Source organism: Ambystoma mexicanum, chromosome 4q, assembly GCF_040938575.1.
Source record: "Ambystoma mexicanum isolate Mex_15411 chromosome 4q, UKY_AmexF1_1, whole genome shotgun sequence".
In the NCBI taxonomy this organism is placed as follows: Eukaryota; Metazoa; Chordata; class Amphibia; order Caudata; family Ambystomatidae; genus Ambystoma; species Ambystoma mexicanum.
The window spans coordinates 504,054,665-504,073,672 of NC_090928.1; positions in this window are offsets into that span (position 1 = coordinate 504,054,665).

Genomic DNA, 19,008 nt, shown 5'->3' on the forward strand with positions numbered 1-19,008 from the left:
TAAACAAACTACCCATGTCGCAACAGATAATACAGAAGAAAAAAAGGAAACAAAGATAGAAGAATTACCTAATAGCAATGAGCGCGCAAAGGTACCAAATGGACACAGAATATATGCTGAGAGCTATTAGTCAGCAGAATACACAAAACTTGTGGTCAATGCTGAACAGCCAATTTATTCAAACAGCACTACTCACCTCATCTGCCGTGGAGTCTGCATGGATAAACACACTTTTCTGACCGATTTGAAAAAAGACGCATACGTTATAAGGAAAGGAATGTGAAAGTTGAGAACAAGTGGGTATTTTCTATGTCTAAAGAAATACCATTAACAGAACAAAGGACCTCATCCAATTAAATAGGGTAGACATAATTTGCCTGAGGTACACATAAATAAATCTTTCATCATAAGATAGGGAATGTTATAAGCAACGTTATCATCTGCATCTATCCTATAGAAATCTCTCATTGTAAGATTAAAGTCTTACTGATTAGAAGACAACTGTTTATGTATAACTTTCAACCACAATCAAAAATGCTATTGTGCCTATGCATGAGATATGTAACATCAGGGCCCAAGCTATAACCATGATCTGCATTATAGAAATTCATTTAAAAAAAACAATGGGCCTCATTACATGTTTGCCCATCCAGAAACAAGAGTGCCGGTAATCTCACCGGCACCCTTGTTTCCGGACCAACAAACTACAAGTGTGTCTGCCGGAGCCACTGTGCCCAACAGGTCTGCCTCTACTGGGCACAGTGGCCACGGTAGGAAGACTTGTCACAGGAGCACCAGCATGGTGCCAGTGCTCCCATGTCCCGTGTCCCCACTCACATAGGACTCTATAGGAATGGGGATTACCAAATTTTCCCGCGCATGACTTCCCGGCCGCCGGACTTGAGATAGCCCAGTGGCATCGGGAAGTCAGGCACCAGAAAATTATTATGGGTCCGGTGGCAACCTGCCAGTGGCACTGGCAGGGTTGCTGCTTGACCCTTAATGTGGCCCTTTGACTTCTATCCACATTTATGCAAACTGCCAACAACATATTCATAGATAGTTCCAAATAACTATGGTTAAAAGAAAATAATCTTGGCAATATAGAAGACCAGACCACCTTTATTTCTTCGACTACTGTTTTTTGTTTGAGAACAGCAGTATTTAAAGCCATGTAGAGCAGCTGCAGAAGGTACCCAAGTGTCCTGAAGCATTATTAAATTGAACCTGTATGGACAGACACCAAATTGCTGATCCCCAAACTATACTTATTAAATAAAGCTGAGTCATCTAGAACCCTAGAGCCCATTGATTCTGGTCCATTGTACTGGATGCAGTTAATAGTCCTAAAGGCTTCTGAATAGCATGTGGACGTTTGTTGCATGGACTTTGCTGTTTCTGGCAAATACCAGTCCTCACGGAGATGTCAATGTTTTGCTTCATTGTACAAGAAAATGTTCATTTCGACATCTTTTCGACTACAACCCTCACAATACATCTGTGGAAGCGCTTTACTGCTTGGAACACCCTCAATACCTTGGTGGTCAGGCAAGACCCTAGAAATGGTTGTTCTGTAACAGCTATTTCCATGAAAAGAGTTATTTCGATACTTCAAGTGGGTCTTGATACAAAGAACCTTGTGTTGCAGCAAGTGGGGAACATTTTTCATTGGATAAGTCAGAATGCATTAAATATGAATGTGTAAGCTTGATCTGATTTTCAGGATCATAGTCTCTCGCTGACATATTGAAAGGGAATTGTTGGTTACCTTTTGCAAGCTTTGCAAAGTGGATTATGATACAGTTATAGCAGCACACTGTTGCAATAATAGGGTGTTTATGTCGTGAGTATGTCTCTTTTAGTGAACATTGATATTTATTTGATGGGGTACACATTGGTCCTTCATTGATTGTCTTGTTGGAACATTAATACATTCCTCCCCCAAGTCGCTAACCATGAGGATAGGTTGACAATCTATATGTGCACCGTCCGATGTACAAGACATTTTATTAGCTAAAGACTCATTTTCAGGAGAATGTGGGCCTGGATTGGTTTTTCCTTTAGATATGTGATGAGAAAAATGAGTTCTTTAAGTGAGACTTCCAGTCTCAATAAACTAGTGAATCAGCACCAGTCAGATACACTGAGGTTTCCTTGTTTCAAGCATGAAGGCCCAAACAGTGGGTTATGTGCACAGAGTTATTAAACAATCCCCTGTGTGGAGCCAACTTCAAATTATAATTTCTATTTGTACTCTTGGTCCCACTACCCAAATGTTGCTCTAAACTCTGGGCTGTAATTGTGGGGGTGGAACAAAGGTATGTGGAGAGGATTGTTCACTACTTTCAGCCGGTGACCATACCACCTGATTTACAGTTTACCTGCAATGTTTTGGGTGATGTGTTATTAATATTAATAGATCCAGTCCATGTAGTGTGGCTGCTAGAATCATGGGTTGATGAACTCATTCTCGAAATAACACAATCAGCTACTGTTCCACTTTTGCTCCCAGCCGATCTTATATTGTACCCTGGTACAGGGCTGCCCATGGACCATAATAGTAGAAAACACTTTTGCACCAGATACAACCATAAGCTCATTTTGAATTGACCTTGATCTTCAGAGCCTACAGAGTTGCAATTGGATCTAGCAACACACATTCCTGTTTGCCTTCGGATACCACTTCTCATTGTGCTTCATCGATTCTGCAATTAGATTAACCTCAGCCAATAAATCTCTGATAGGAGAGTTTAAATAATATTTAATAGAGCACAGTGTGTTCACCAATGCTGAATAGGTATTGCCGAGTCGCATTGGGCAAGGCACACCTGGGAATTTGTAGATTTAATGCCAATTCCTATGGCCATGGGTTTTAACAGCCTTGTAGGACTGTGTTTTCAGGCTGCAGCATTTGAGGAAGCGTATTCAAGCCAGTCACATGGTCATTTAACAGACATTTCTGAGCACCCTGTGGCTCAGAGATAGAGGCTTAGCATTTTGGCTATGAAGCATCCAACATCACAGAGGCTGTTAACAGCAAAGATCTTAAAGGTCCTAAAGGTCCATTCTTGCTTCCTAGTGGGAGGTCACTCCTCCCATTTGTTTCCGCTTAATATGCATTTTTCATCATCCAAATTGATTAAAATTAATTCTGCTGATGTTATTCAGAAAAAACAAAAACAACAATGCACAGTTTTAACAAAACCAACTACAGATACGAGAAATTAAAGAAATCAGAGCCACTTTTCAAAGTTAAATCCGGGTCAAGCACCACCTTTATCCTCTTTTATCATGTGACTAATAAATTAATAAACAAACAGGCATCACTGGCACTTGTATACATAGTCTAAAATAGGCAACTGCTGCTTGGTCTGGCCTATATATGTATACACAGGGTAACAAGCACTCATGGTCCAAAATAAATCTGCAGCAGCAGCAAAATGGGAGTATGACAGAACTCACAACCCATGGATTGCATAGTCATCCATGGCACATCCTAATGCCAGACAGGGTTGCACAATGTTTTTAGTGAGCCTGGCGTCTCCACACAGATCAACACATTAACCATCCTGGAGCTCTGCCAGCCCCTACTGCACACTGGGCTCTGCAGGTGTGTGCCTGCTCCGCAGTGCTCAGCTCTCAATCTCCAGCTGAGAGCTGCTTCACCAGCTCACCCTGCTCAGCTCTGTTGCCCCTACTTCAGTGCTCAAGAACATTATATATTACGCATTACGTGTCATCAATACTGAAGCTTCACCTCCATCTCCACAGATAGGGGTACACGACCACTTCCAAGGGTCTCCAAATATAGAGAAACAATAAATAATTACACTGATCACCAATCAACAATCAATAATCAAATGAACTATCTGTTTGAAATATATTTCTAACTTCCAATAGAGCAATATTTTATAAAACCACAAGGCCACAACAATACAACACAATTTGTAAACCACCTTTATCTGTGTCATTCCAAGAACAACCTCCATATTTTGTGATACTTTCTGACAGGGATCATTGAAATCAGCAAAGCAGTGGCACTTCACACATATTTGTGAATTTGGGCATAATCGGTACACAATGATTTGATGTGCTGAAATCAGTGGCATTGTAACTTCCACATCTCCGGATAATCCCCCATATGTAGTGACTTTTACCTATGAAGTATATTGACCTTTTTAGTGATTGATTCACTGTGGATTAATATCCGAGACGAGCCCCCATTTTTATTGATGCAAATCTATAGAAGTCTGGGGTTGAAAGCCCACGATAAAAATGTTCGAGGGAGAAAAGACTGAAGATTATTTTTCTGAAATAATCTTCGGTCTTTTCTCCCCTGAACATTTAAAACTTGGCCCCCGCCCCCACCCACACCCTCACCACACCCCCACCACACTCACACCCCCACCACACTCACACCCCCAACACACCCCCAACCCCCACTTACCTTGTGTCCCTGCAACACCTGTTCCCTTTCGATTCCATGATCGTGAACCTGCACTGCAGAGTCCTTTTTTTTAGTATGGCTGTGGGGGACAACTCACTGACAATATAGTGAGCAATGGAGCGGGGGACACCCCCGCAGCCCTCTTTTTTTGTTGCTGTTTTTTCAGCAACCCCTGCTCAAAACAGCCCAAACTGCTTGTTCACATCCCTTCTGCATGATACTACAAGCAACCACAGACATGTTTCAGCATCATTGGGCATCATCAGTGAGGTGTAGCTTGGGTCTCTATGTCCAGCAGGATTGGGAGAGATGCCTGGGCATACCCGTCCCACTCGGGTTGACTTAGACAAAAGAAGCAATTCCACAGTTAAGATTAAATCTGCACTTTCCAGCCATCAACTCTTATGTTGTTTTCAAAAGGAGGTGGACATGCAGACTTTTGAGCTCACCTATCATATTTCTCATCTCATCTTAAAATGCAGCAGGATAGATATATTCTGCCCATGTAATGGAAATGTGCATTTTTTAAACTATTAGCAATATTCTATCAAAGGTTATGGCGTGATCTAAAATACAAATTCTAACTTTGTAGGCACAGCAGTTAACCCACGATTTGGACACAATACAGCAAACATTAGATGGGATTACAGGCGGACTGAATGAGCAAATCAAATATATGAATTTAAACATGATAAATTGTTGAATAATCTGATAAATGTGATCAACCCAATTGAAAGATTACTCAGGAAATACCTGGGGGAAGTTCAAAGTGCAATATCTCAATGAATTCAGGGGCATATACCATTGTACTTTGTATTATCGGATATCATCCATCAAATGATAGCAAGGATCACACAAAGAGAAGTGGAAAGGGTACAGGTAAATAATGCTTTTGAAATGGGGAATGCTATGCCTTTATGTATAAACATAGAAAGAATGGAAGAAGATTTTTTATTATGCATTCCATGCATTGCTCCCAAGTTGATATACCAGACCAAATTGGTGCACAACGTGGGATTTTGGCAGATGGTAAATATGTCAAAATCAAAACACCAGAGGTAGTGGTGTTTCAATCCTGGGAACTTGATGTTTATCTGATTCCAAATTTGGATACCTGTGTAAAATTAAAAGAGCAGATCTACATGTGCCCGGGCAAGCCATTTGTTCCTGTCGTGGCAGATGCTATTTGCGGGTTGAAACCGGATCCCGGGGTGTCTAGGGCATGTGAAGTGGTCATTAGTAATCCTGGGATTGAGGAACTATCCCAGGCCAGGTTGATAAAAAATAGGGGGTTGGTGAGCACTTCTTTGAAAAACTAAACAATCACTCATCTGAATCACTGGTCTTTCATTGTGAAACATTTGAAAGATAGTGTTTTCTACATATCTGTCCCAAAGGATACAGTGGTGTCACTAGGGGGATTGACTCTATTTCATGCTGCTGATTATTTATGGGAGGGGAAAGTGGAGAATATTGAATTTTGACATAGAAACTCATTCCCTAACAATCCGGATATAGAATTCTTATTGGTCCGCAAAAAGGTGCATAACATCAGGATGAATTTGAAGAAAGGTAAAATCACTATAAGTAGCCTGGGTTTGATGGAAGGAAATACATTCACCTGGGGGGCCTGGTTAGAGAGAGGTATAGTGATTCTGGTAGTTCCTATTGTGTTGATGGTGGGGTGGCCAGTTGTTCTCACCATTAAGATGAGGATGTTGGTCCTGATTCTAACAACAATGGGGAAGGAGAGGTGCCCTGTGATGCATGCATTTTGAAAGGGTTGATTTTTGTTTCTCCTGCAGCGATTTCCCAAGCGATCCCTATGGGAGAAAAAGGAGGGAGATGTAATATAGTATATGACATCATTTCAATGGAGGCAGTAAACTGAATGCTGCAGTACATGACATTACTTTCAATGGAGGCAGTAACATGAATGCAAATACAGACAGCAAATGGAAATGCACACTCGGCACATTTGAAATGATTCACTGCAGGGTGAATAGATCATCTGACCAGCTTTCACTGTATACACCCAATTAACTGACTAATAATTCCTAGTAATTAATGATTTACCCTGAACAAGCAGTGCAAAATGAGTCAGATGAAATGTCAAAATAATATGCTGTTTTACAGTAGAATTATAACGTGCAGGCGATTTGCTGGTTGTAATTCAATGCACAAAGCATGAAGGAAAATATGTGCTCTGAACAGTTATATTGTATGGAGGAAGTGTTTTGTGATTTTTTTTATGAAGCCATCCTTCTAGAGAAATCAGTTCAGATGATGTAGATGTCCGGTGATAGGGCAGGATTTAGTTTGAGTGACACAGCTAGCCTATACATTTAGAAGGTAGAAGAGGTGGGTCAGTCTGTTTTCCTGTCCAGAGGAGACCAGAAGTGAAGCCGTCAGCAGAGAAAAGTTGTGTAGTGCAGTGAAGCAAGATTCCCCAGGCAGCTGACTGAGAAGTCAGGTTGGAGGGAGGTTGTGGCCTTATATTTGGGTTGCCTGAGCGCGGGAGTCATGATACTGCTCTATGCTGGCAGGACAACAAAGAACGTTGGCCATTGTTAGTCAGAATAACCTGCAGTACCCTTGGGGAACACTACAGGCAGTTAGGACTACAAGTGTAAGCACAATTTACCCTTTGGTACAAGCCTGTACTACACAGTAAAGTGGTAGTGATGGCTGAGCAGCAATACTTATCTCAAGAGTTTAAGTGAGCAGTAGAGCAAGTTACAGAAAGGACCAACAAATACAGTGATTCAAATAAACTCTTACTAAATGTTTCTTGGTAAAAGAATATACATTAAATTACTCAGTCATTTAGAAAAAACATCACTCTTGCATAAGCAGTTCAATATCACACACTAATACACCACAAAAATCCAAACGGTAAGTAACTGAACAAGTTTAGCTCAAAAATGAAGTAGCAGCAAAATGGCACTTCAGATACTTAATAAAGGAGGGAAAAGACAAGGTTATAAGAATAGACAGCCCAAATACATTCATAGGCAGGGCAAAGGGTTTCATTTAAATACAACCAGCAATTCTTCTCAACAGGCCTGGGCCAAAGTCAATGGTTCAGAGTCTTTTGTATAGGATAGCACAGTTCTGGTATATAATGGTTAAGTCTTTGCCACAGATGTTCAAAGGATTTGGCTAGGTGAAAAGTTTGATGAATGTTTAGGGAAGGACAACCCTTCATAATGAGGAAAGTTTCACGCACTTTCTTGATGGCCGAAAGATTTCCGGACTGCATTTGCACAGTACCTTGTCAATAAAGAAAGCTGCAGCTGAGGCTGTTGTTCCTGGCAGTTCAAGTAGATCTCGCTGTTCCTGAGCTTCAATCGTGGGGGCAAGAAGGAGGACATGGGGAGGTTCCTGCATTGCCCAGGGAAGAGGCCAAAAGCTGTAGCAAGATGTCAGTTTAAGGTGTGAGTGCCTTAAAGTCCACGAGTTGGTTTCCTTCCCTCTGGCTATCCGTTTTTCAACAGCACTCTGATGAAAATTTGACCAGAATAGGACGGTGTCCAGGTTGCGAGTTGGTTGTTTCCACCAAACTCAAGGGAAGAAGTTAACGTTGAAGGGCTTCTCTGTCGTCGGAGTTTCAGGTAATTCGGTCCTGCAGCACGGCTTCACTGGTCGTCCAGGAGTTGCAGCAGTCCTCTTCCTTCCTCTCCTCTTCGGGTTCTTTCGTTCCAGTGGTCGACTCTGCTTTCCAAGTCCCAGAGACCTGCTTTTAAAAGGTTTTCCCCCATTCATTCCAGCTTGGCTGTCACACAGCAAGGTGGCTGTCCTTGTCAGACAGCCAGCCAGCCAATCATGCCAGGGTGCATTCAGGTCTCCTAGGAGACTAAGCACAGGGAGTTTTAGGCACGACCCTCACATCCTGTCCACCCCAGACACTCAGGCGCCAGAGGAGGGCTTTAGCACTGAAGCCCGCCAAAGGCCAATGAACAAAGGGACCAAACCTGGTTTGGCGCGCAGAGACAAACACAAGAAGGACTTTTCCTAAATGAAATGGCGAAAAAAGATGACTGGAGTCTGTTTTTACAGATAGGTCTTGGGCGCCAAATTGAAAAACAAGGCTGATACGATTTTTAGCTACCATTGTTACCGGTCGGGAAAAATCACAGTAGTTGATCTAAACCACTGCCACCAGCCATTTAAAATAGGAAAAGGTAACATTTTACTGTTACATGAGTGTTTTGACGCAGGGGAAGCTAAGCAACCCCTCCAGCACTCTATAGGAATATAGTGTGTGCTGGGTCAGTAAATTTAAAAAGACTATTAAAGCCAATTTTACTTTACAGGCTCTGGGAGATGGTAGTCAGTCCCAGAGAAGGTATTTAAACCTTGGGGGGTCTGAAAGACACCCTTGTGTCAAGGCACTGAAGGTGTTGTGTGACACACAGAACAAGATGATGCTACTGGAGTTGTTTTAAAACTCCATAACCAAAGAACACAAAAGTAAAACACACACATAAAATACACGGAAGAGTGGAAAAAAAGGCTCACACTCTTCCCAGGTAAAGGTGGTTTCAAAAGGTAAGGGAAATTAGCACATATTGCAAATTCTCCCTAACACTCATATTTGATGTGAGTATATTTGTGAATTGAGGCACACGTGTGCAAATGTGTTCTGAGATAGCTAGGGAAATGTTATTTTTATGTAAAAGCATTCAGCATATTTTAAGTGTCATTTGTGGAAATTGTATTTCATGCTAAACGTAGATCTTGCCAAATTTGCACAATGCAAGGTCGAAGTCGGTGAAACTTACATTGTGTCAGGGAAATGATAGTTCACAATGAAATTTCTCTCTTGCTGTTTATTTCTTTTGCTGAATTATGTTCCCATGTCTATTTTGTGTCGCTATTTAATGTTGCTGTTTTTCAATCAGTAATTTCCTCTCTTTGCGGCCTAGGCCGTTATTGGTTAAATTCACCTTGGTTGGATATGTTTTGGTATCTCTCAGGAGATTGATTCCTATTTGAGTTATTTCTAAATTCTTGGTTCATAGGAGGTGGAGAACGTGGTGTGACCGTCCTTCGGCTGTGATCGACTCGTGGTGGTGACTGATTATAATGGAGCAGGATATAGTTCATACTTTGTCTTTCATTTGATGGGCACTGTCCTCTATGCTAATTTCCATTTTCAATAAATCTATCCACACACCATGGTCTGTCGTGATTGCCATACACCATAGTTTCGGGGTCAAATCTGCTCTGTGCCCCCAGCGTCTGATACGGGCCATTGTTTTTTTGATTTTGATTGTTATTCATGCCTGACATATCGGGCCGGTATCCCACTCTAAGTCTGTCACCCAAATATCTAGGACTAATGTAATTTTCTCTATTGCTCAGGTCATGTGATTGGATCATAGGTGTTTGTGGTGGAGTCCTCTGTGGTGACGTGCCCTTCTGGTTATGTGTCGTATTGTTACCTGCCTGGGTTTGGGCTGATTCAAGTGGTATTTCTACAGATTTTATCTCCATTACCGTTGGTGTTGATTCTTTAAATTTTGATTTTACTTCCTGATTTCTAAACCCCTCTTCACTTTGACAATCTGAGGGCTTGTCCTTCTCTACTCTTTTAAGAAACTTTTCTTCTGACCAACTATGTTTCGAACTCTTGGCAAAGACTTAAACGCGAACTACTATGAACTGAGTGATCCTCTGCAAAGACTCTGAACCATTAACATTGGCCCAGGCCTATTGATTTGAATCCTCATTGTAGCCAGCCTTTTCTAGATTGCCCTGCCTACTTACTTGTTGGTGCTGCTTAATTTTGTATAGCCTTGTCTTTCCTTCCCTTTTAAATTGCTGCAGTGCCATTTTGCTCACACTTAATTTTGAGCTTAACTTGTCCAGAATTCATTGGGTGTTACGTAGTGTATTAAGATTGTGATTTTCTGCTGCTTCATTTTAGTGAATTGTTTTACAACTGATGTGTAAATAAATGTATATTCTTTTACTCAGAAACCTTGAGTCAGTGTTTGTTTGAACCATAGTAGTTGCTGTCCTTTGTGTAACTATTGATACTGCTCACTTTACTTTTGAGATAAGTCTGGCTGCTCGCTACCACTTTACAATGCGTAGTACAGGCTTGTACCAAAGGTGAATTTGTACTGTCACATGTAGTCTTAATTGTTTGTGGTGTTCTCAAAGGGTACTGCAAATGATTCTGCCTAACACTCATTCCTACTCTCAGGTGGACAGGGTTGATGGTGACCACCGGCGTGTGGGTCAAACCCCGTAAATGGGCTACAAACAGGCCTAGCCACAGGTATAGCCATTAGTACATTGTTCCCTCGGGCAGAGTTGGGACTAATAAATATAAATATAAATATAAATATAACTTTAATGTGGTATAGAATGTAAATAAATTCAGACTTTACACATATTACATTTTACAAGTATTACAAAACATAAATAAATCTCAAATATAAAAGCGGCAGTTAAAAAAAGGGGAACAGTTACGCATTACCTTTCCTTATAGGATTTACAAATGATCATATCGGGGTAATGACTAATAACTAAGTTGGAGTTGGAATGAGTATATTTAGGCATAATGATCAATTTCTGTCTCAACTAGGGTACTCTATACATTCCTAAATCTCCTCAATATTGGGGCGATTCCAATCCACACTCTATAGCAAGTTCAACCTGTTGCCAGATATTGTATAATGCTATAAATAGATGCATATTGCTAGAGTTAGTGCAAAGCGCCAAAAAGACGTTTTGCGTATGGTTGCAACATCATGTACAAATTCTCCCAGATAACATAAAATTGTGTCCTTCAATATCCGGCATTCAGTGAGGAGATGTCTGGCTGTCTCTAGGCATTCTGAGGATTTACAGAGACGGCAAGTACGCTTATCAACCGGGATGTTCTCCCATGCACCTCTAATGTACAAAGTAGGCAGTTGCTCTAATCTAAACAGGATGATGAAGCGTCTGAATTTTCTCGAGGGGCAGAGGTATAGGTAGGTTGAGGTTTCATGAAATTATATAGTCTGTATTTCACAAAATGATAGGTCTTAAGGCTACTTAAGTGTGCGAAATTCTCAAGCCAATCCCACCGGTCTACTTTTTTTCCTAATGCATAAAGGGTTTCCTTGGTGACAATTGCCCCTTGATGTATCCATCCAATGTCTAAGAGAAATTCAGTCATATCTTTATGTAAGGGCGAAGTAGTATATTTTTTAGTCACCTCCTGGTGGATCACAGTTAATAAGGGGTTATTGGTACCGCCTATCATCTTAAGGTAAAGCCCTGCTCTTTTCCTCAGTACCATTGCTTTCAAAGAAGGGAGGCCCAATTCTATTCTGACCAGGGCCATTGGTACCCCGGGGGGTAGTCCTAATATCCGTCTCCAGAACTTGCCCTCCAGCACTTGCAGCCACGCAAGATTCATTGTGTGCAGTGACTCAAGGCCATATATGATCATGGGGGCAAACACTTGGATGTAAAGATGGCGCGTACCCCACAGGGTAAAACCACCCTACTTATTTATAAAAGAAGAAATTAGTGAGGTGACTTGCATGGCCCTAGTGATTCGGCCCTGTCTACAGAGTGAATAATCGCCCATGGGCTCAATTTAGACTCCTAAGTAGTGATAAGATGGAGCATAGAGTATGTAATTTCCATGTACTATCAGATTCACACGCGATACTCTTCTCCTAGTAAATCTTAGCACCTTCGTCTTATCCAGATTAATGGTCAAGCCATTAATCTTGGCATAATCCCATATGGCAGAAGCAGAACGTCTCAGGCCACCTATGGTGTTATCAAAGACGACCAGATCGTCCGCATACGCTAATACCGCGCACGGTACTGTACCTACTTTAGGAGGGCAGTTGTTAACCTCGGCTAATGCTGCAGGGATATCGTACACATAGAGATTATAAATCAGGGGTGCAGTAACGCATCCCTGTTTTACCCCACTGTCTTGGATCACCTTTCGGGTCATGTTTCCTTCCTGATTCAATCTTAGCCACGCCGTGGTATTCTGATGGAGTAATCTCAGGTAATATAATATGCTTGACGGGCATCCCAATTTCTCTAACTTGGCCCAAAGCCTCTCACGGGGGATGGAGTCAAATGCGGCTTTAAAGTCAATGTACAGGGCGTACAACGGGGCTGCCCCTTACTAAGTGCCCGTGTACGAAGTATATCCATAACCAAAAGGTTATGTGAGGTGGAAAAGTCCCGCATTGAAATCTGCTGAGTATTTTATTATTTTCTACCCATTTCTGCATCTCGTCAAGCAAAAGTGAGGCAAATAATTTGCCTGAGATATCAAGCATGGATAGCAACCTATAGTTATTAGGGTCAGTTCGACTTCCTTTTTTAAATACAGGAATTAGAATGGCTGTTTGCCAGGACTGGGGGATAATCCCCTGCTCTAAGATCTTGTTAAAGAGTAGGGAAAACAAGTCAGCCCAAAATATGGGATGACTCTTGATCACTACGTTAGCTAGCCCTTTGGGTCCAGGGGCTCTAGAGGACTTAAGTGCCGCTATTTTATTCCGTATTGCCTCCGCTGAGACATCGAAAGGCAACTGAGTGGGAGCCTTTTCCAAAGATCTATTCAAGGTTTCCACTCCTCCTGAATTGCGGCCTAATAAGAATTTTTCCCCTATCTCCTTATTTATTGGATTAATTAAGGGGCCTTTGGTCTTCTCTCTGTTCTCATTTAGGAGTGACCAAATGCCGCGGGAATTTCTAGAGCAGATAGTTTGTATCAACTGCTGATATTTAAGATTTTTCTCTGCTATCTTAATGGTCTTAATCTCTGCTCTGTATCGATTTTTAATTTTTCTTAATTTCTCGCGGTACAGGGCCCTGGACAGGTTCATAGGCTTCAAACTTCAAATATCCGCTCTTAAACCTCTCTTAGCATCCCTGATTTCTCTATTAAACGGGAGTACAGCCCCCCCTGTTTTTAGCATATATCTCTTATTTGCCGTGGCATGATGCCCTGAGAACCTGGTGATCCAATCTTCAATCTCATTTATCGCCATAAGTTTGAAGTCACAGAAGCCTAGAGCTGAAATAGGTTCAAGAGCTTCAGTGGCCAATCTTATGTTTCTCTCGGACCAGACTATTCTGGATCCTGCACAGTTGGCTTGGATGTTACCCATATTCAAAGGCGTGGGGGTAGAGCTAGGGCGGGGGATCCGGAATGTGCATTGCAGCGACGCATGGTCGCTCCATACATTAGGCTTCACGACCATATCGACCACTCTAGACTGCAGCCCGGGACACATAAATATGTAATCTAACGTACTAGATGATGATCCATTAGACCAGGTGTGTTTTCCCGGCGTATCTCCCAGAGTACGGCCGTTAATCATAGCCATATCCCAAGCTCCGAGCAATTGCAGCCAGCCTAATCCTTCAACCTCCCTCTTTCCATGGGTCATTGAGCACCTTACATTGAGATCAGGATTAGAGGATATAAGTGTTTCATCTATCATCTGACAATTGAAATCCCCCATGACCACCACGGCGACATTACCCGTTCTCGTCCACCAAGAGGCCAGTAAATCCTGTATTGCCCCTTGGAGTGAGTCGCGGACCAACTCTCCTGGAGGGTTGTAAAGATTGATTAGCAGGAGCCTTCCCAGACCATTTTCGTCATAGTATTCTACTTCTACTGCCAAAAGCTGCTCTTCCGCTTTACACTGAATCTTGCGGGACGTGATCATATTTACTACCCCAATTAATAAGCCACCATATGGGCGTCCCTTACTGCCCCGTTTAGCCACTGATTGATGGATAACAAAACCGTCCAGAAGTAATGGGTCCAAAGACCATGTCTCTTGGAGACAAATGCAGCTATATTGTGACAGTAGGTCTACCGAGCCCTCCGCCCTCAGAAGGTGTGAGAAACCTCTGGAGTTCCATGAGAGAAGTGAGAAGCATCAATGGTTCTTTAACAGTTGTGGAATGGTCTCTAGGAGTGACTTTAGCACTTGCTGTATTTCAGCCAGGGCAAGGGTTTCCCCTCCTCCAGATTTAAGCATGTTAACCGCAGGGGCCATTGTCATAGAATCCACTGGTTCAGGCAAAAGAACCTTCTCCAGTGGGTCCACATCAATATCTATATCCACAGCTAACAGATCTTCTTTGTATTTTCTAATTAAAGTCGCCGTAGTCAGAAAGGTACAATGTATAGCAGAGACATTAGGATTTGGGCCCTCCAGTGGTTCAATGAATAAGAAGTCCTCAGATTTTAGGACACGGAGTTGAGGTATATGGTAAAGTCTTGCTAGTAGCTTTGAGCGTGTTAACCAAGGATTTTTGCCACTGGGATACAGGTTCTTGATGTAGCAAATCCGATTCGTGTTTATATCATTCACTGACCTCTTCTGGGGCAATGATGATGGTTCAACCGCTTCTTCTTGCGTCCGTGGCTCAGGGATATACTCCAGCTGTGTATGCGTTCTGGATTCCAGATCAGGCTCAGCAAACATCACAGATACATCCTCTACATCCGCTCCCGAGGGCTTCTCATCGGGTATCAACCAGTCTGATAGAGGGCCTTTGCCTTGGCCGCCCTTTGGGCTGCTCTCGCCATTCTTTTCCTGGCCTTTTTTGATCGAGTCTCAGGTGCTGGGTTAAGTCCTGCTATAGGAGGTTGGGCACATTTTGCAGCTGACTTGTTTTTCAGTGCCTTTTTTGCCAATCTACGCTGTTTCCGTGTGGGAGGGGACAGGGGACTATGCTCCCGTTCTTGATTGTCAGCCTCCTCGGGGATTATCTCCATTATACTATTGCTGCTAGGTACATGTTGCGCCTCACCCTCTTCCATCGCTACTTCCTGCTCGTCAATCTCGTCAGCTATATGCAATGCAGTCGATAGATTAATTTCTGCCTCTTCACGAGGGAGGCCCATTGAAACTAATGCCGTGGTAATGATGTTAGTATTGGCCAAGATACGTCCCGACATCTGAAGGAGTATCTTAAGGGCAAATTGCAGAGCAGCCACCGATGATTGAAGTTCAGTTATCTTTGCTGAGCTAGGGTGTTGTTCAGTATTATCTTCAATCTCATTATCTGGTACATCCTCCATCGATGCCATTACTAGATTAGGAGAAGCAGACAGACGTCCGCTGCTTCCCACAGCATTATGCTCCCCCGCGATGCTGTTCATGCTGTTTTCTTTCAAGGATGTTATACCACTAGATAGCCTCAGGGGAGTTTGTACCCGCATCTCTCTCTGTATAGTCAGGCAGAGATCTAGAAGGGAGTTATTGTCTATGTCATCAAAATTGGTGGTGTTTAGGGTGACGCCATCGTTATGTATCAATGCTGCCGTTTCCTCGATCACCGTGGAATTGGTGGCCAGGGGAGGATTCACAGAGAAAAACTCGGTTATGACCCCTTGCGCCAATGGCAAAGCATGTTTGGCATTCTTTTTAGCTTTACCCCCTTTCTTATGGGGCTCTTTAGTTTCCTCTATGGGTTGAGATTTGTTTTTACGTAAGTTATATATCGAGTGGGAAGCTCTTCTACCCCGCTGCATGTCTGCGTTATTACTCACTTCGATTCAGAGTCCAGATAATATGGATTGCTCCAGACAAGGGTAGTAAAAGTGGGCTGGTGTTAATATGCAGGAATAATTCCCCTTATTCTGCACAGGAGAGATGAATGGATTTCCCCCCTTTCCCCTCCTTCCCCGAGATGCTTCCTTATCAATATGGTATACCGGGGAGCGTTGTTAACCCGGATCAAAGGCCGAAGCCCGCAGTCTCCGGGAGATACTAATAGGCTCCCCTTCTTCTTCAAATCAGCTCCAGCTTACTTCCAAGGTAGGGGGTCGCACTATCTAAGAGGGACAGCCAGGTCGATGGAGGGTGTACCGGCTCCCAGCACTATAGCCAGCAGTTGTGAGGAACTCGCTGCCTCTTCTAATCCCAGGCCTCCTCCTCCTATCAAGGAGAGAAGCCCACCAGGATGGAGCGCCCAGTGAGTATATACTCTCACACTGATTTATGGAGTGGGCACTGCAGAGTCCAATCCAGGCCATGCCCACCTCTTTCCGGGGGGCTCCTTGCAGAGGTGAAGCCAGTCACCCGGGACCTCCGCAGCTAACTGCGTGCCATGACGTAGCCTATTGGGAGCGGGTGCCGCAGGGAGCCAGAGGAAGCCGCCGCGCCGTGTCGTGCAATATTTATATCAACCGTGTAAATTTCATGTCACGGTGCGGCACCGCTCAGCGGCAAGCAACCATGTTATTCCGTTCCTTGAGGTCCTCAGGATTCTCACCTGCTTTTGCTTGGACCTGCTGCCTGAATCTCTCTTTCTCCTTCGTTTCTCCCGCAAGATGTTTCTCCGTCGCTCCGTCGCTCGCTCCGTCACTCGCTCGAGATGCGAGTGATTCGAGGAAAGAACCCACTGACGTGGGCTTGCGTGAATTTGCGTGTCAAGCCGCACCTCTTGCTTCAGCACCAGCACAGGCACAACTTCTCACAGAGGTCACCTCCGACAAGCTCCGTTTGACAATGAGGACTAATCACATCCCATTAAATGTAGTGCCTTGTTGTTTTTCCTGAGATTTAAAACTAGATATTTTCTGTTCCAAATCTTTACACCTTTTATGAAGTCGGTCTATCTCTTGACAAAGGTTAGAGATCTCACCACTAATCTTATTAATCACGACTTGCATTTCATTTATTTGTATTTGGCACTGATTAAAACTCTCTATCCTTATTGTCATTTTCATCTAGCATTTTGGCCATTTCTTGTTCAATAGTATGAAGTTTGTTTGCCCTGTCCATGTTATTCTTTTGAAGTGTTTGCATCTCCAAAATGGTGTCATCCTTGTCCTGCCTGATTGTGTCTATGACTCCTTTTATTTGTTTCAGTTCCTGCTCACTCTCCTCAAACTGTCTTTTTCTCTGAGAAAGCTTTTTGTCCAACTCGCTACATTTAGATTGCATCTCTCTGTTACCTGACTCTACTTCCAATTTTAAACTCTTTACCTGCTCACTTGCCTCATCCAAACTGATCTGTAACTTATTAATTACTTCAACATCATTCTCCTGTAGTCTTAAAGAACGATTTAAGAGAAACCAAATCTTCGCACATAACCTTATTAAGCAACCTTTTTTATGCATTTTTGTCTGAAGTTCTAAAAAGTCTCAAGAGACAGACCTGGATGATGCTGCCTTCTTCAAAAATGTCATTTAATGGCTCTTTTTGCACCTCCCCAAATGTGCGATTTCACCATAAGATGACATTTTTTGATGACCACAACCCATGGGCAAATAGCTTTGCCTACGCGTAGTTAACCAGCTTAGAAAAATGTGCTTCAATTTGGGACATAATGACACTGTGCACAGCACCACACTATCACCTCACAGAATTAGTTCCCGTTTAAGTGCACCACATGGCTGTGCTAAACACACTTGCCATGCCCTGTAACTGCTTTACAGTTTGTTGCCACAAGGACAACGCACCAAAATATGTAATAGCCATCTAACAAAAATCTTTGTACATACATTTTGTTCTGTTACTTTTAGCACATTTCAGCACACATGTAGACGCACCATTAAACTTACTTGATTTTGTTTTCATTAAAGAGTAAAACACATATGTTTTCCTTTCAGAGAGGAATTACAGGTACATTGTGTTGGCTTTGTTTTTTTGGTCTAATATAAATTACTTGGTATCTCAGTGACCTTGTGTCATTTAGTACAAATCATTGCATTCAATCAAATAAAATTATAAAGTACACCAACACAAATTTTGCAGTTACGCAATTGTCCAGTTGGAAGGCCAGAATGTATACTTCATCATGGAATTGCAGAACAGTGTACTGGCTACATGACTGTCAGTGCACACTGAAATATCCTTCCTTCCACTGCTCGCATAGAGGGCTGCGTAAGTAATTCAAGTGGGCTGAAGGTGAAAGCTGTATCGCAACAGGCTGGTTTGTAAATGCAAGGGTTGGAGGGCAGAGGTCACAGTGCAGTCAACATCGGAGAGAGGTCAGACAGAGGAGGTGGTTGCACAGTGTCTAAGCACCTCACAACAACACATGGGATTTTCTGCTGCTAACAGTTAGTCGGATATCATTCCTGCCCTAAAAACCTGCCAATATCATGGATGTCCCTTGCTGTGCACATGTGGTGACACATGTTATCAGGAAATACCAACCTGTGAAGGAAATGACTGATGTGGCCAGGAGAATCAGCTCACACGTCAGCCATGCCATCAGTGCAAATAATGTGCTATGCCAATAGAAGATGAACCACAACTTGCCACATCACCACTTCAATACACCTTGCCAATAGTTTGAATTCCACTTCACACATGCTGAACCAGCTAATTGAGCAGCGATTATTTCAACAGTCACATCTGAGCATTACATGAAATATTCTTTAGTTTGAGTATTTGACAACTGCAATCTGATGTCTGTTCTGTGCTGCACCCTTTAGAGCAGGCCACAGAGCATGTTAACCAGCACACTGCATCACTCAGTGAGTTGCCGCCAATGGTGTACCAGCTAAAACCAAGCCGAGCATGATAAGGACTGAGGAATTGGT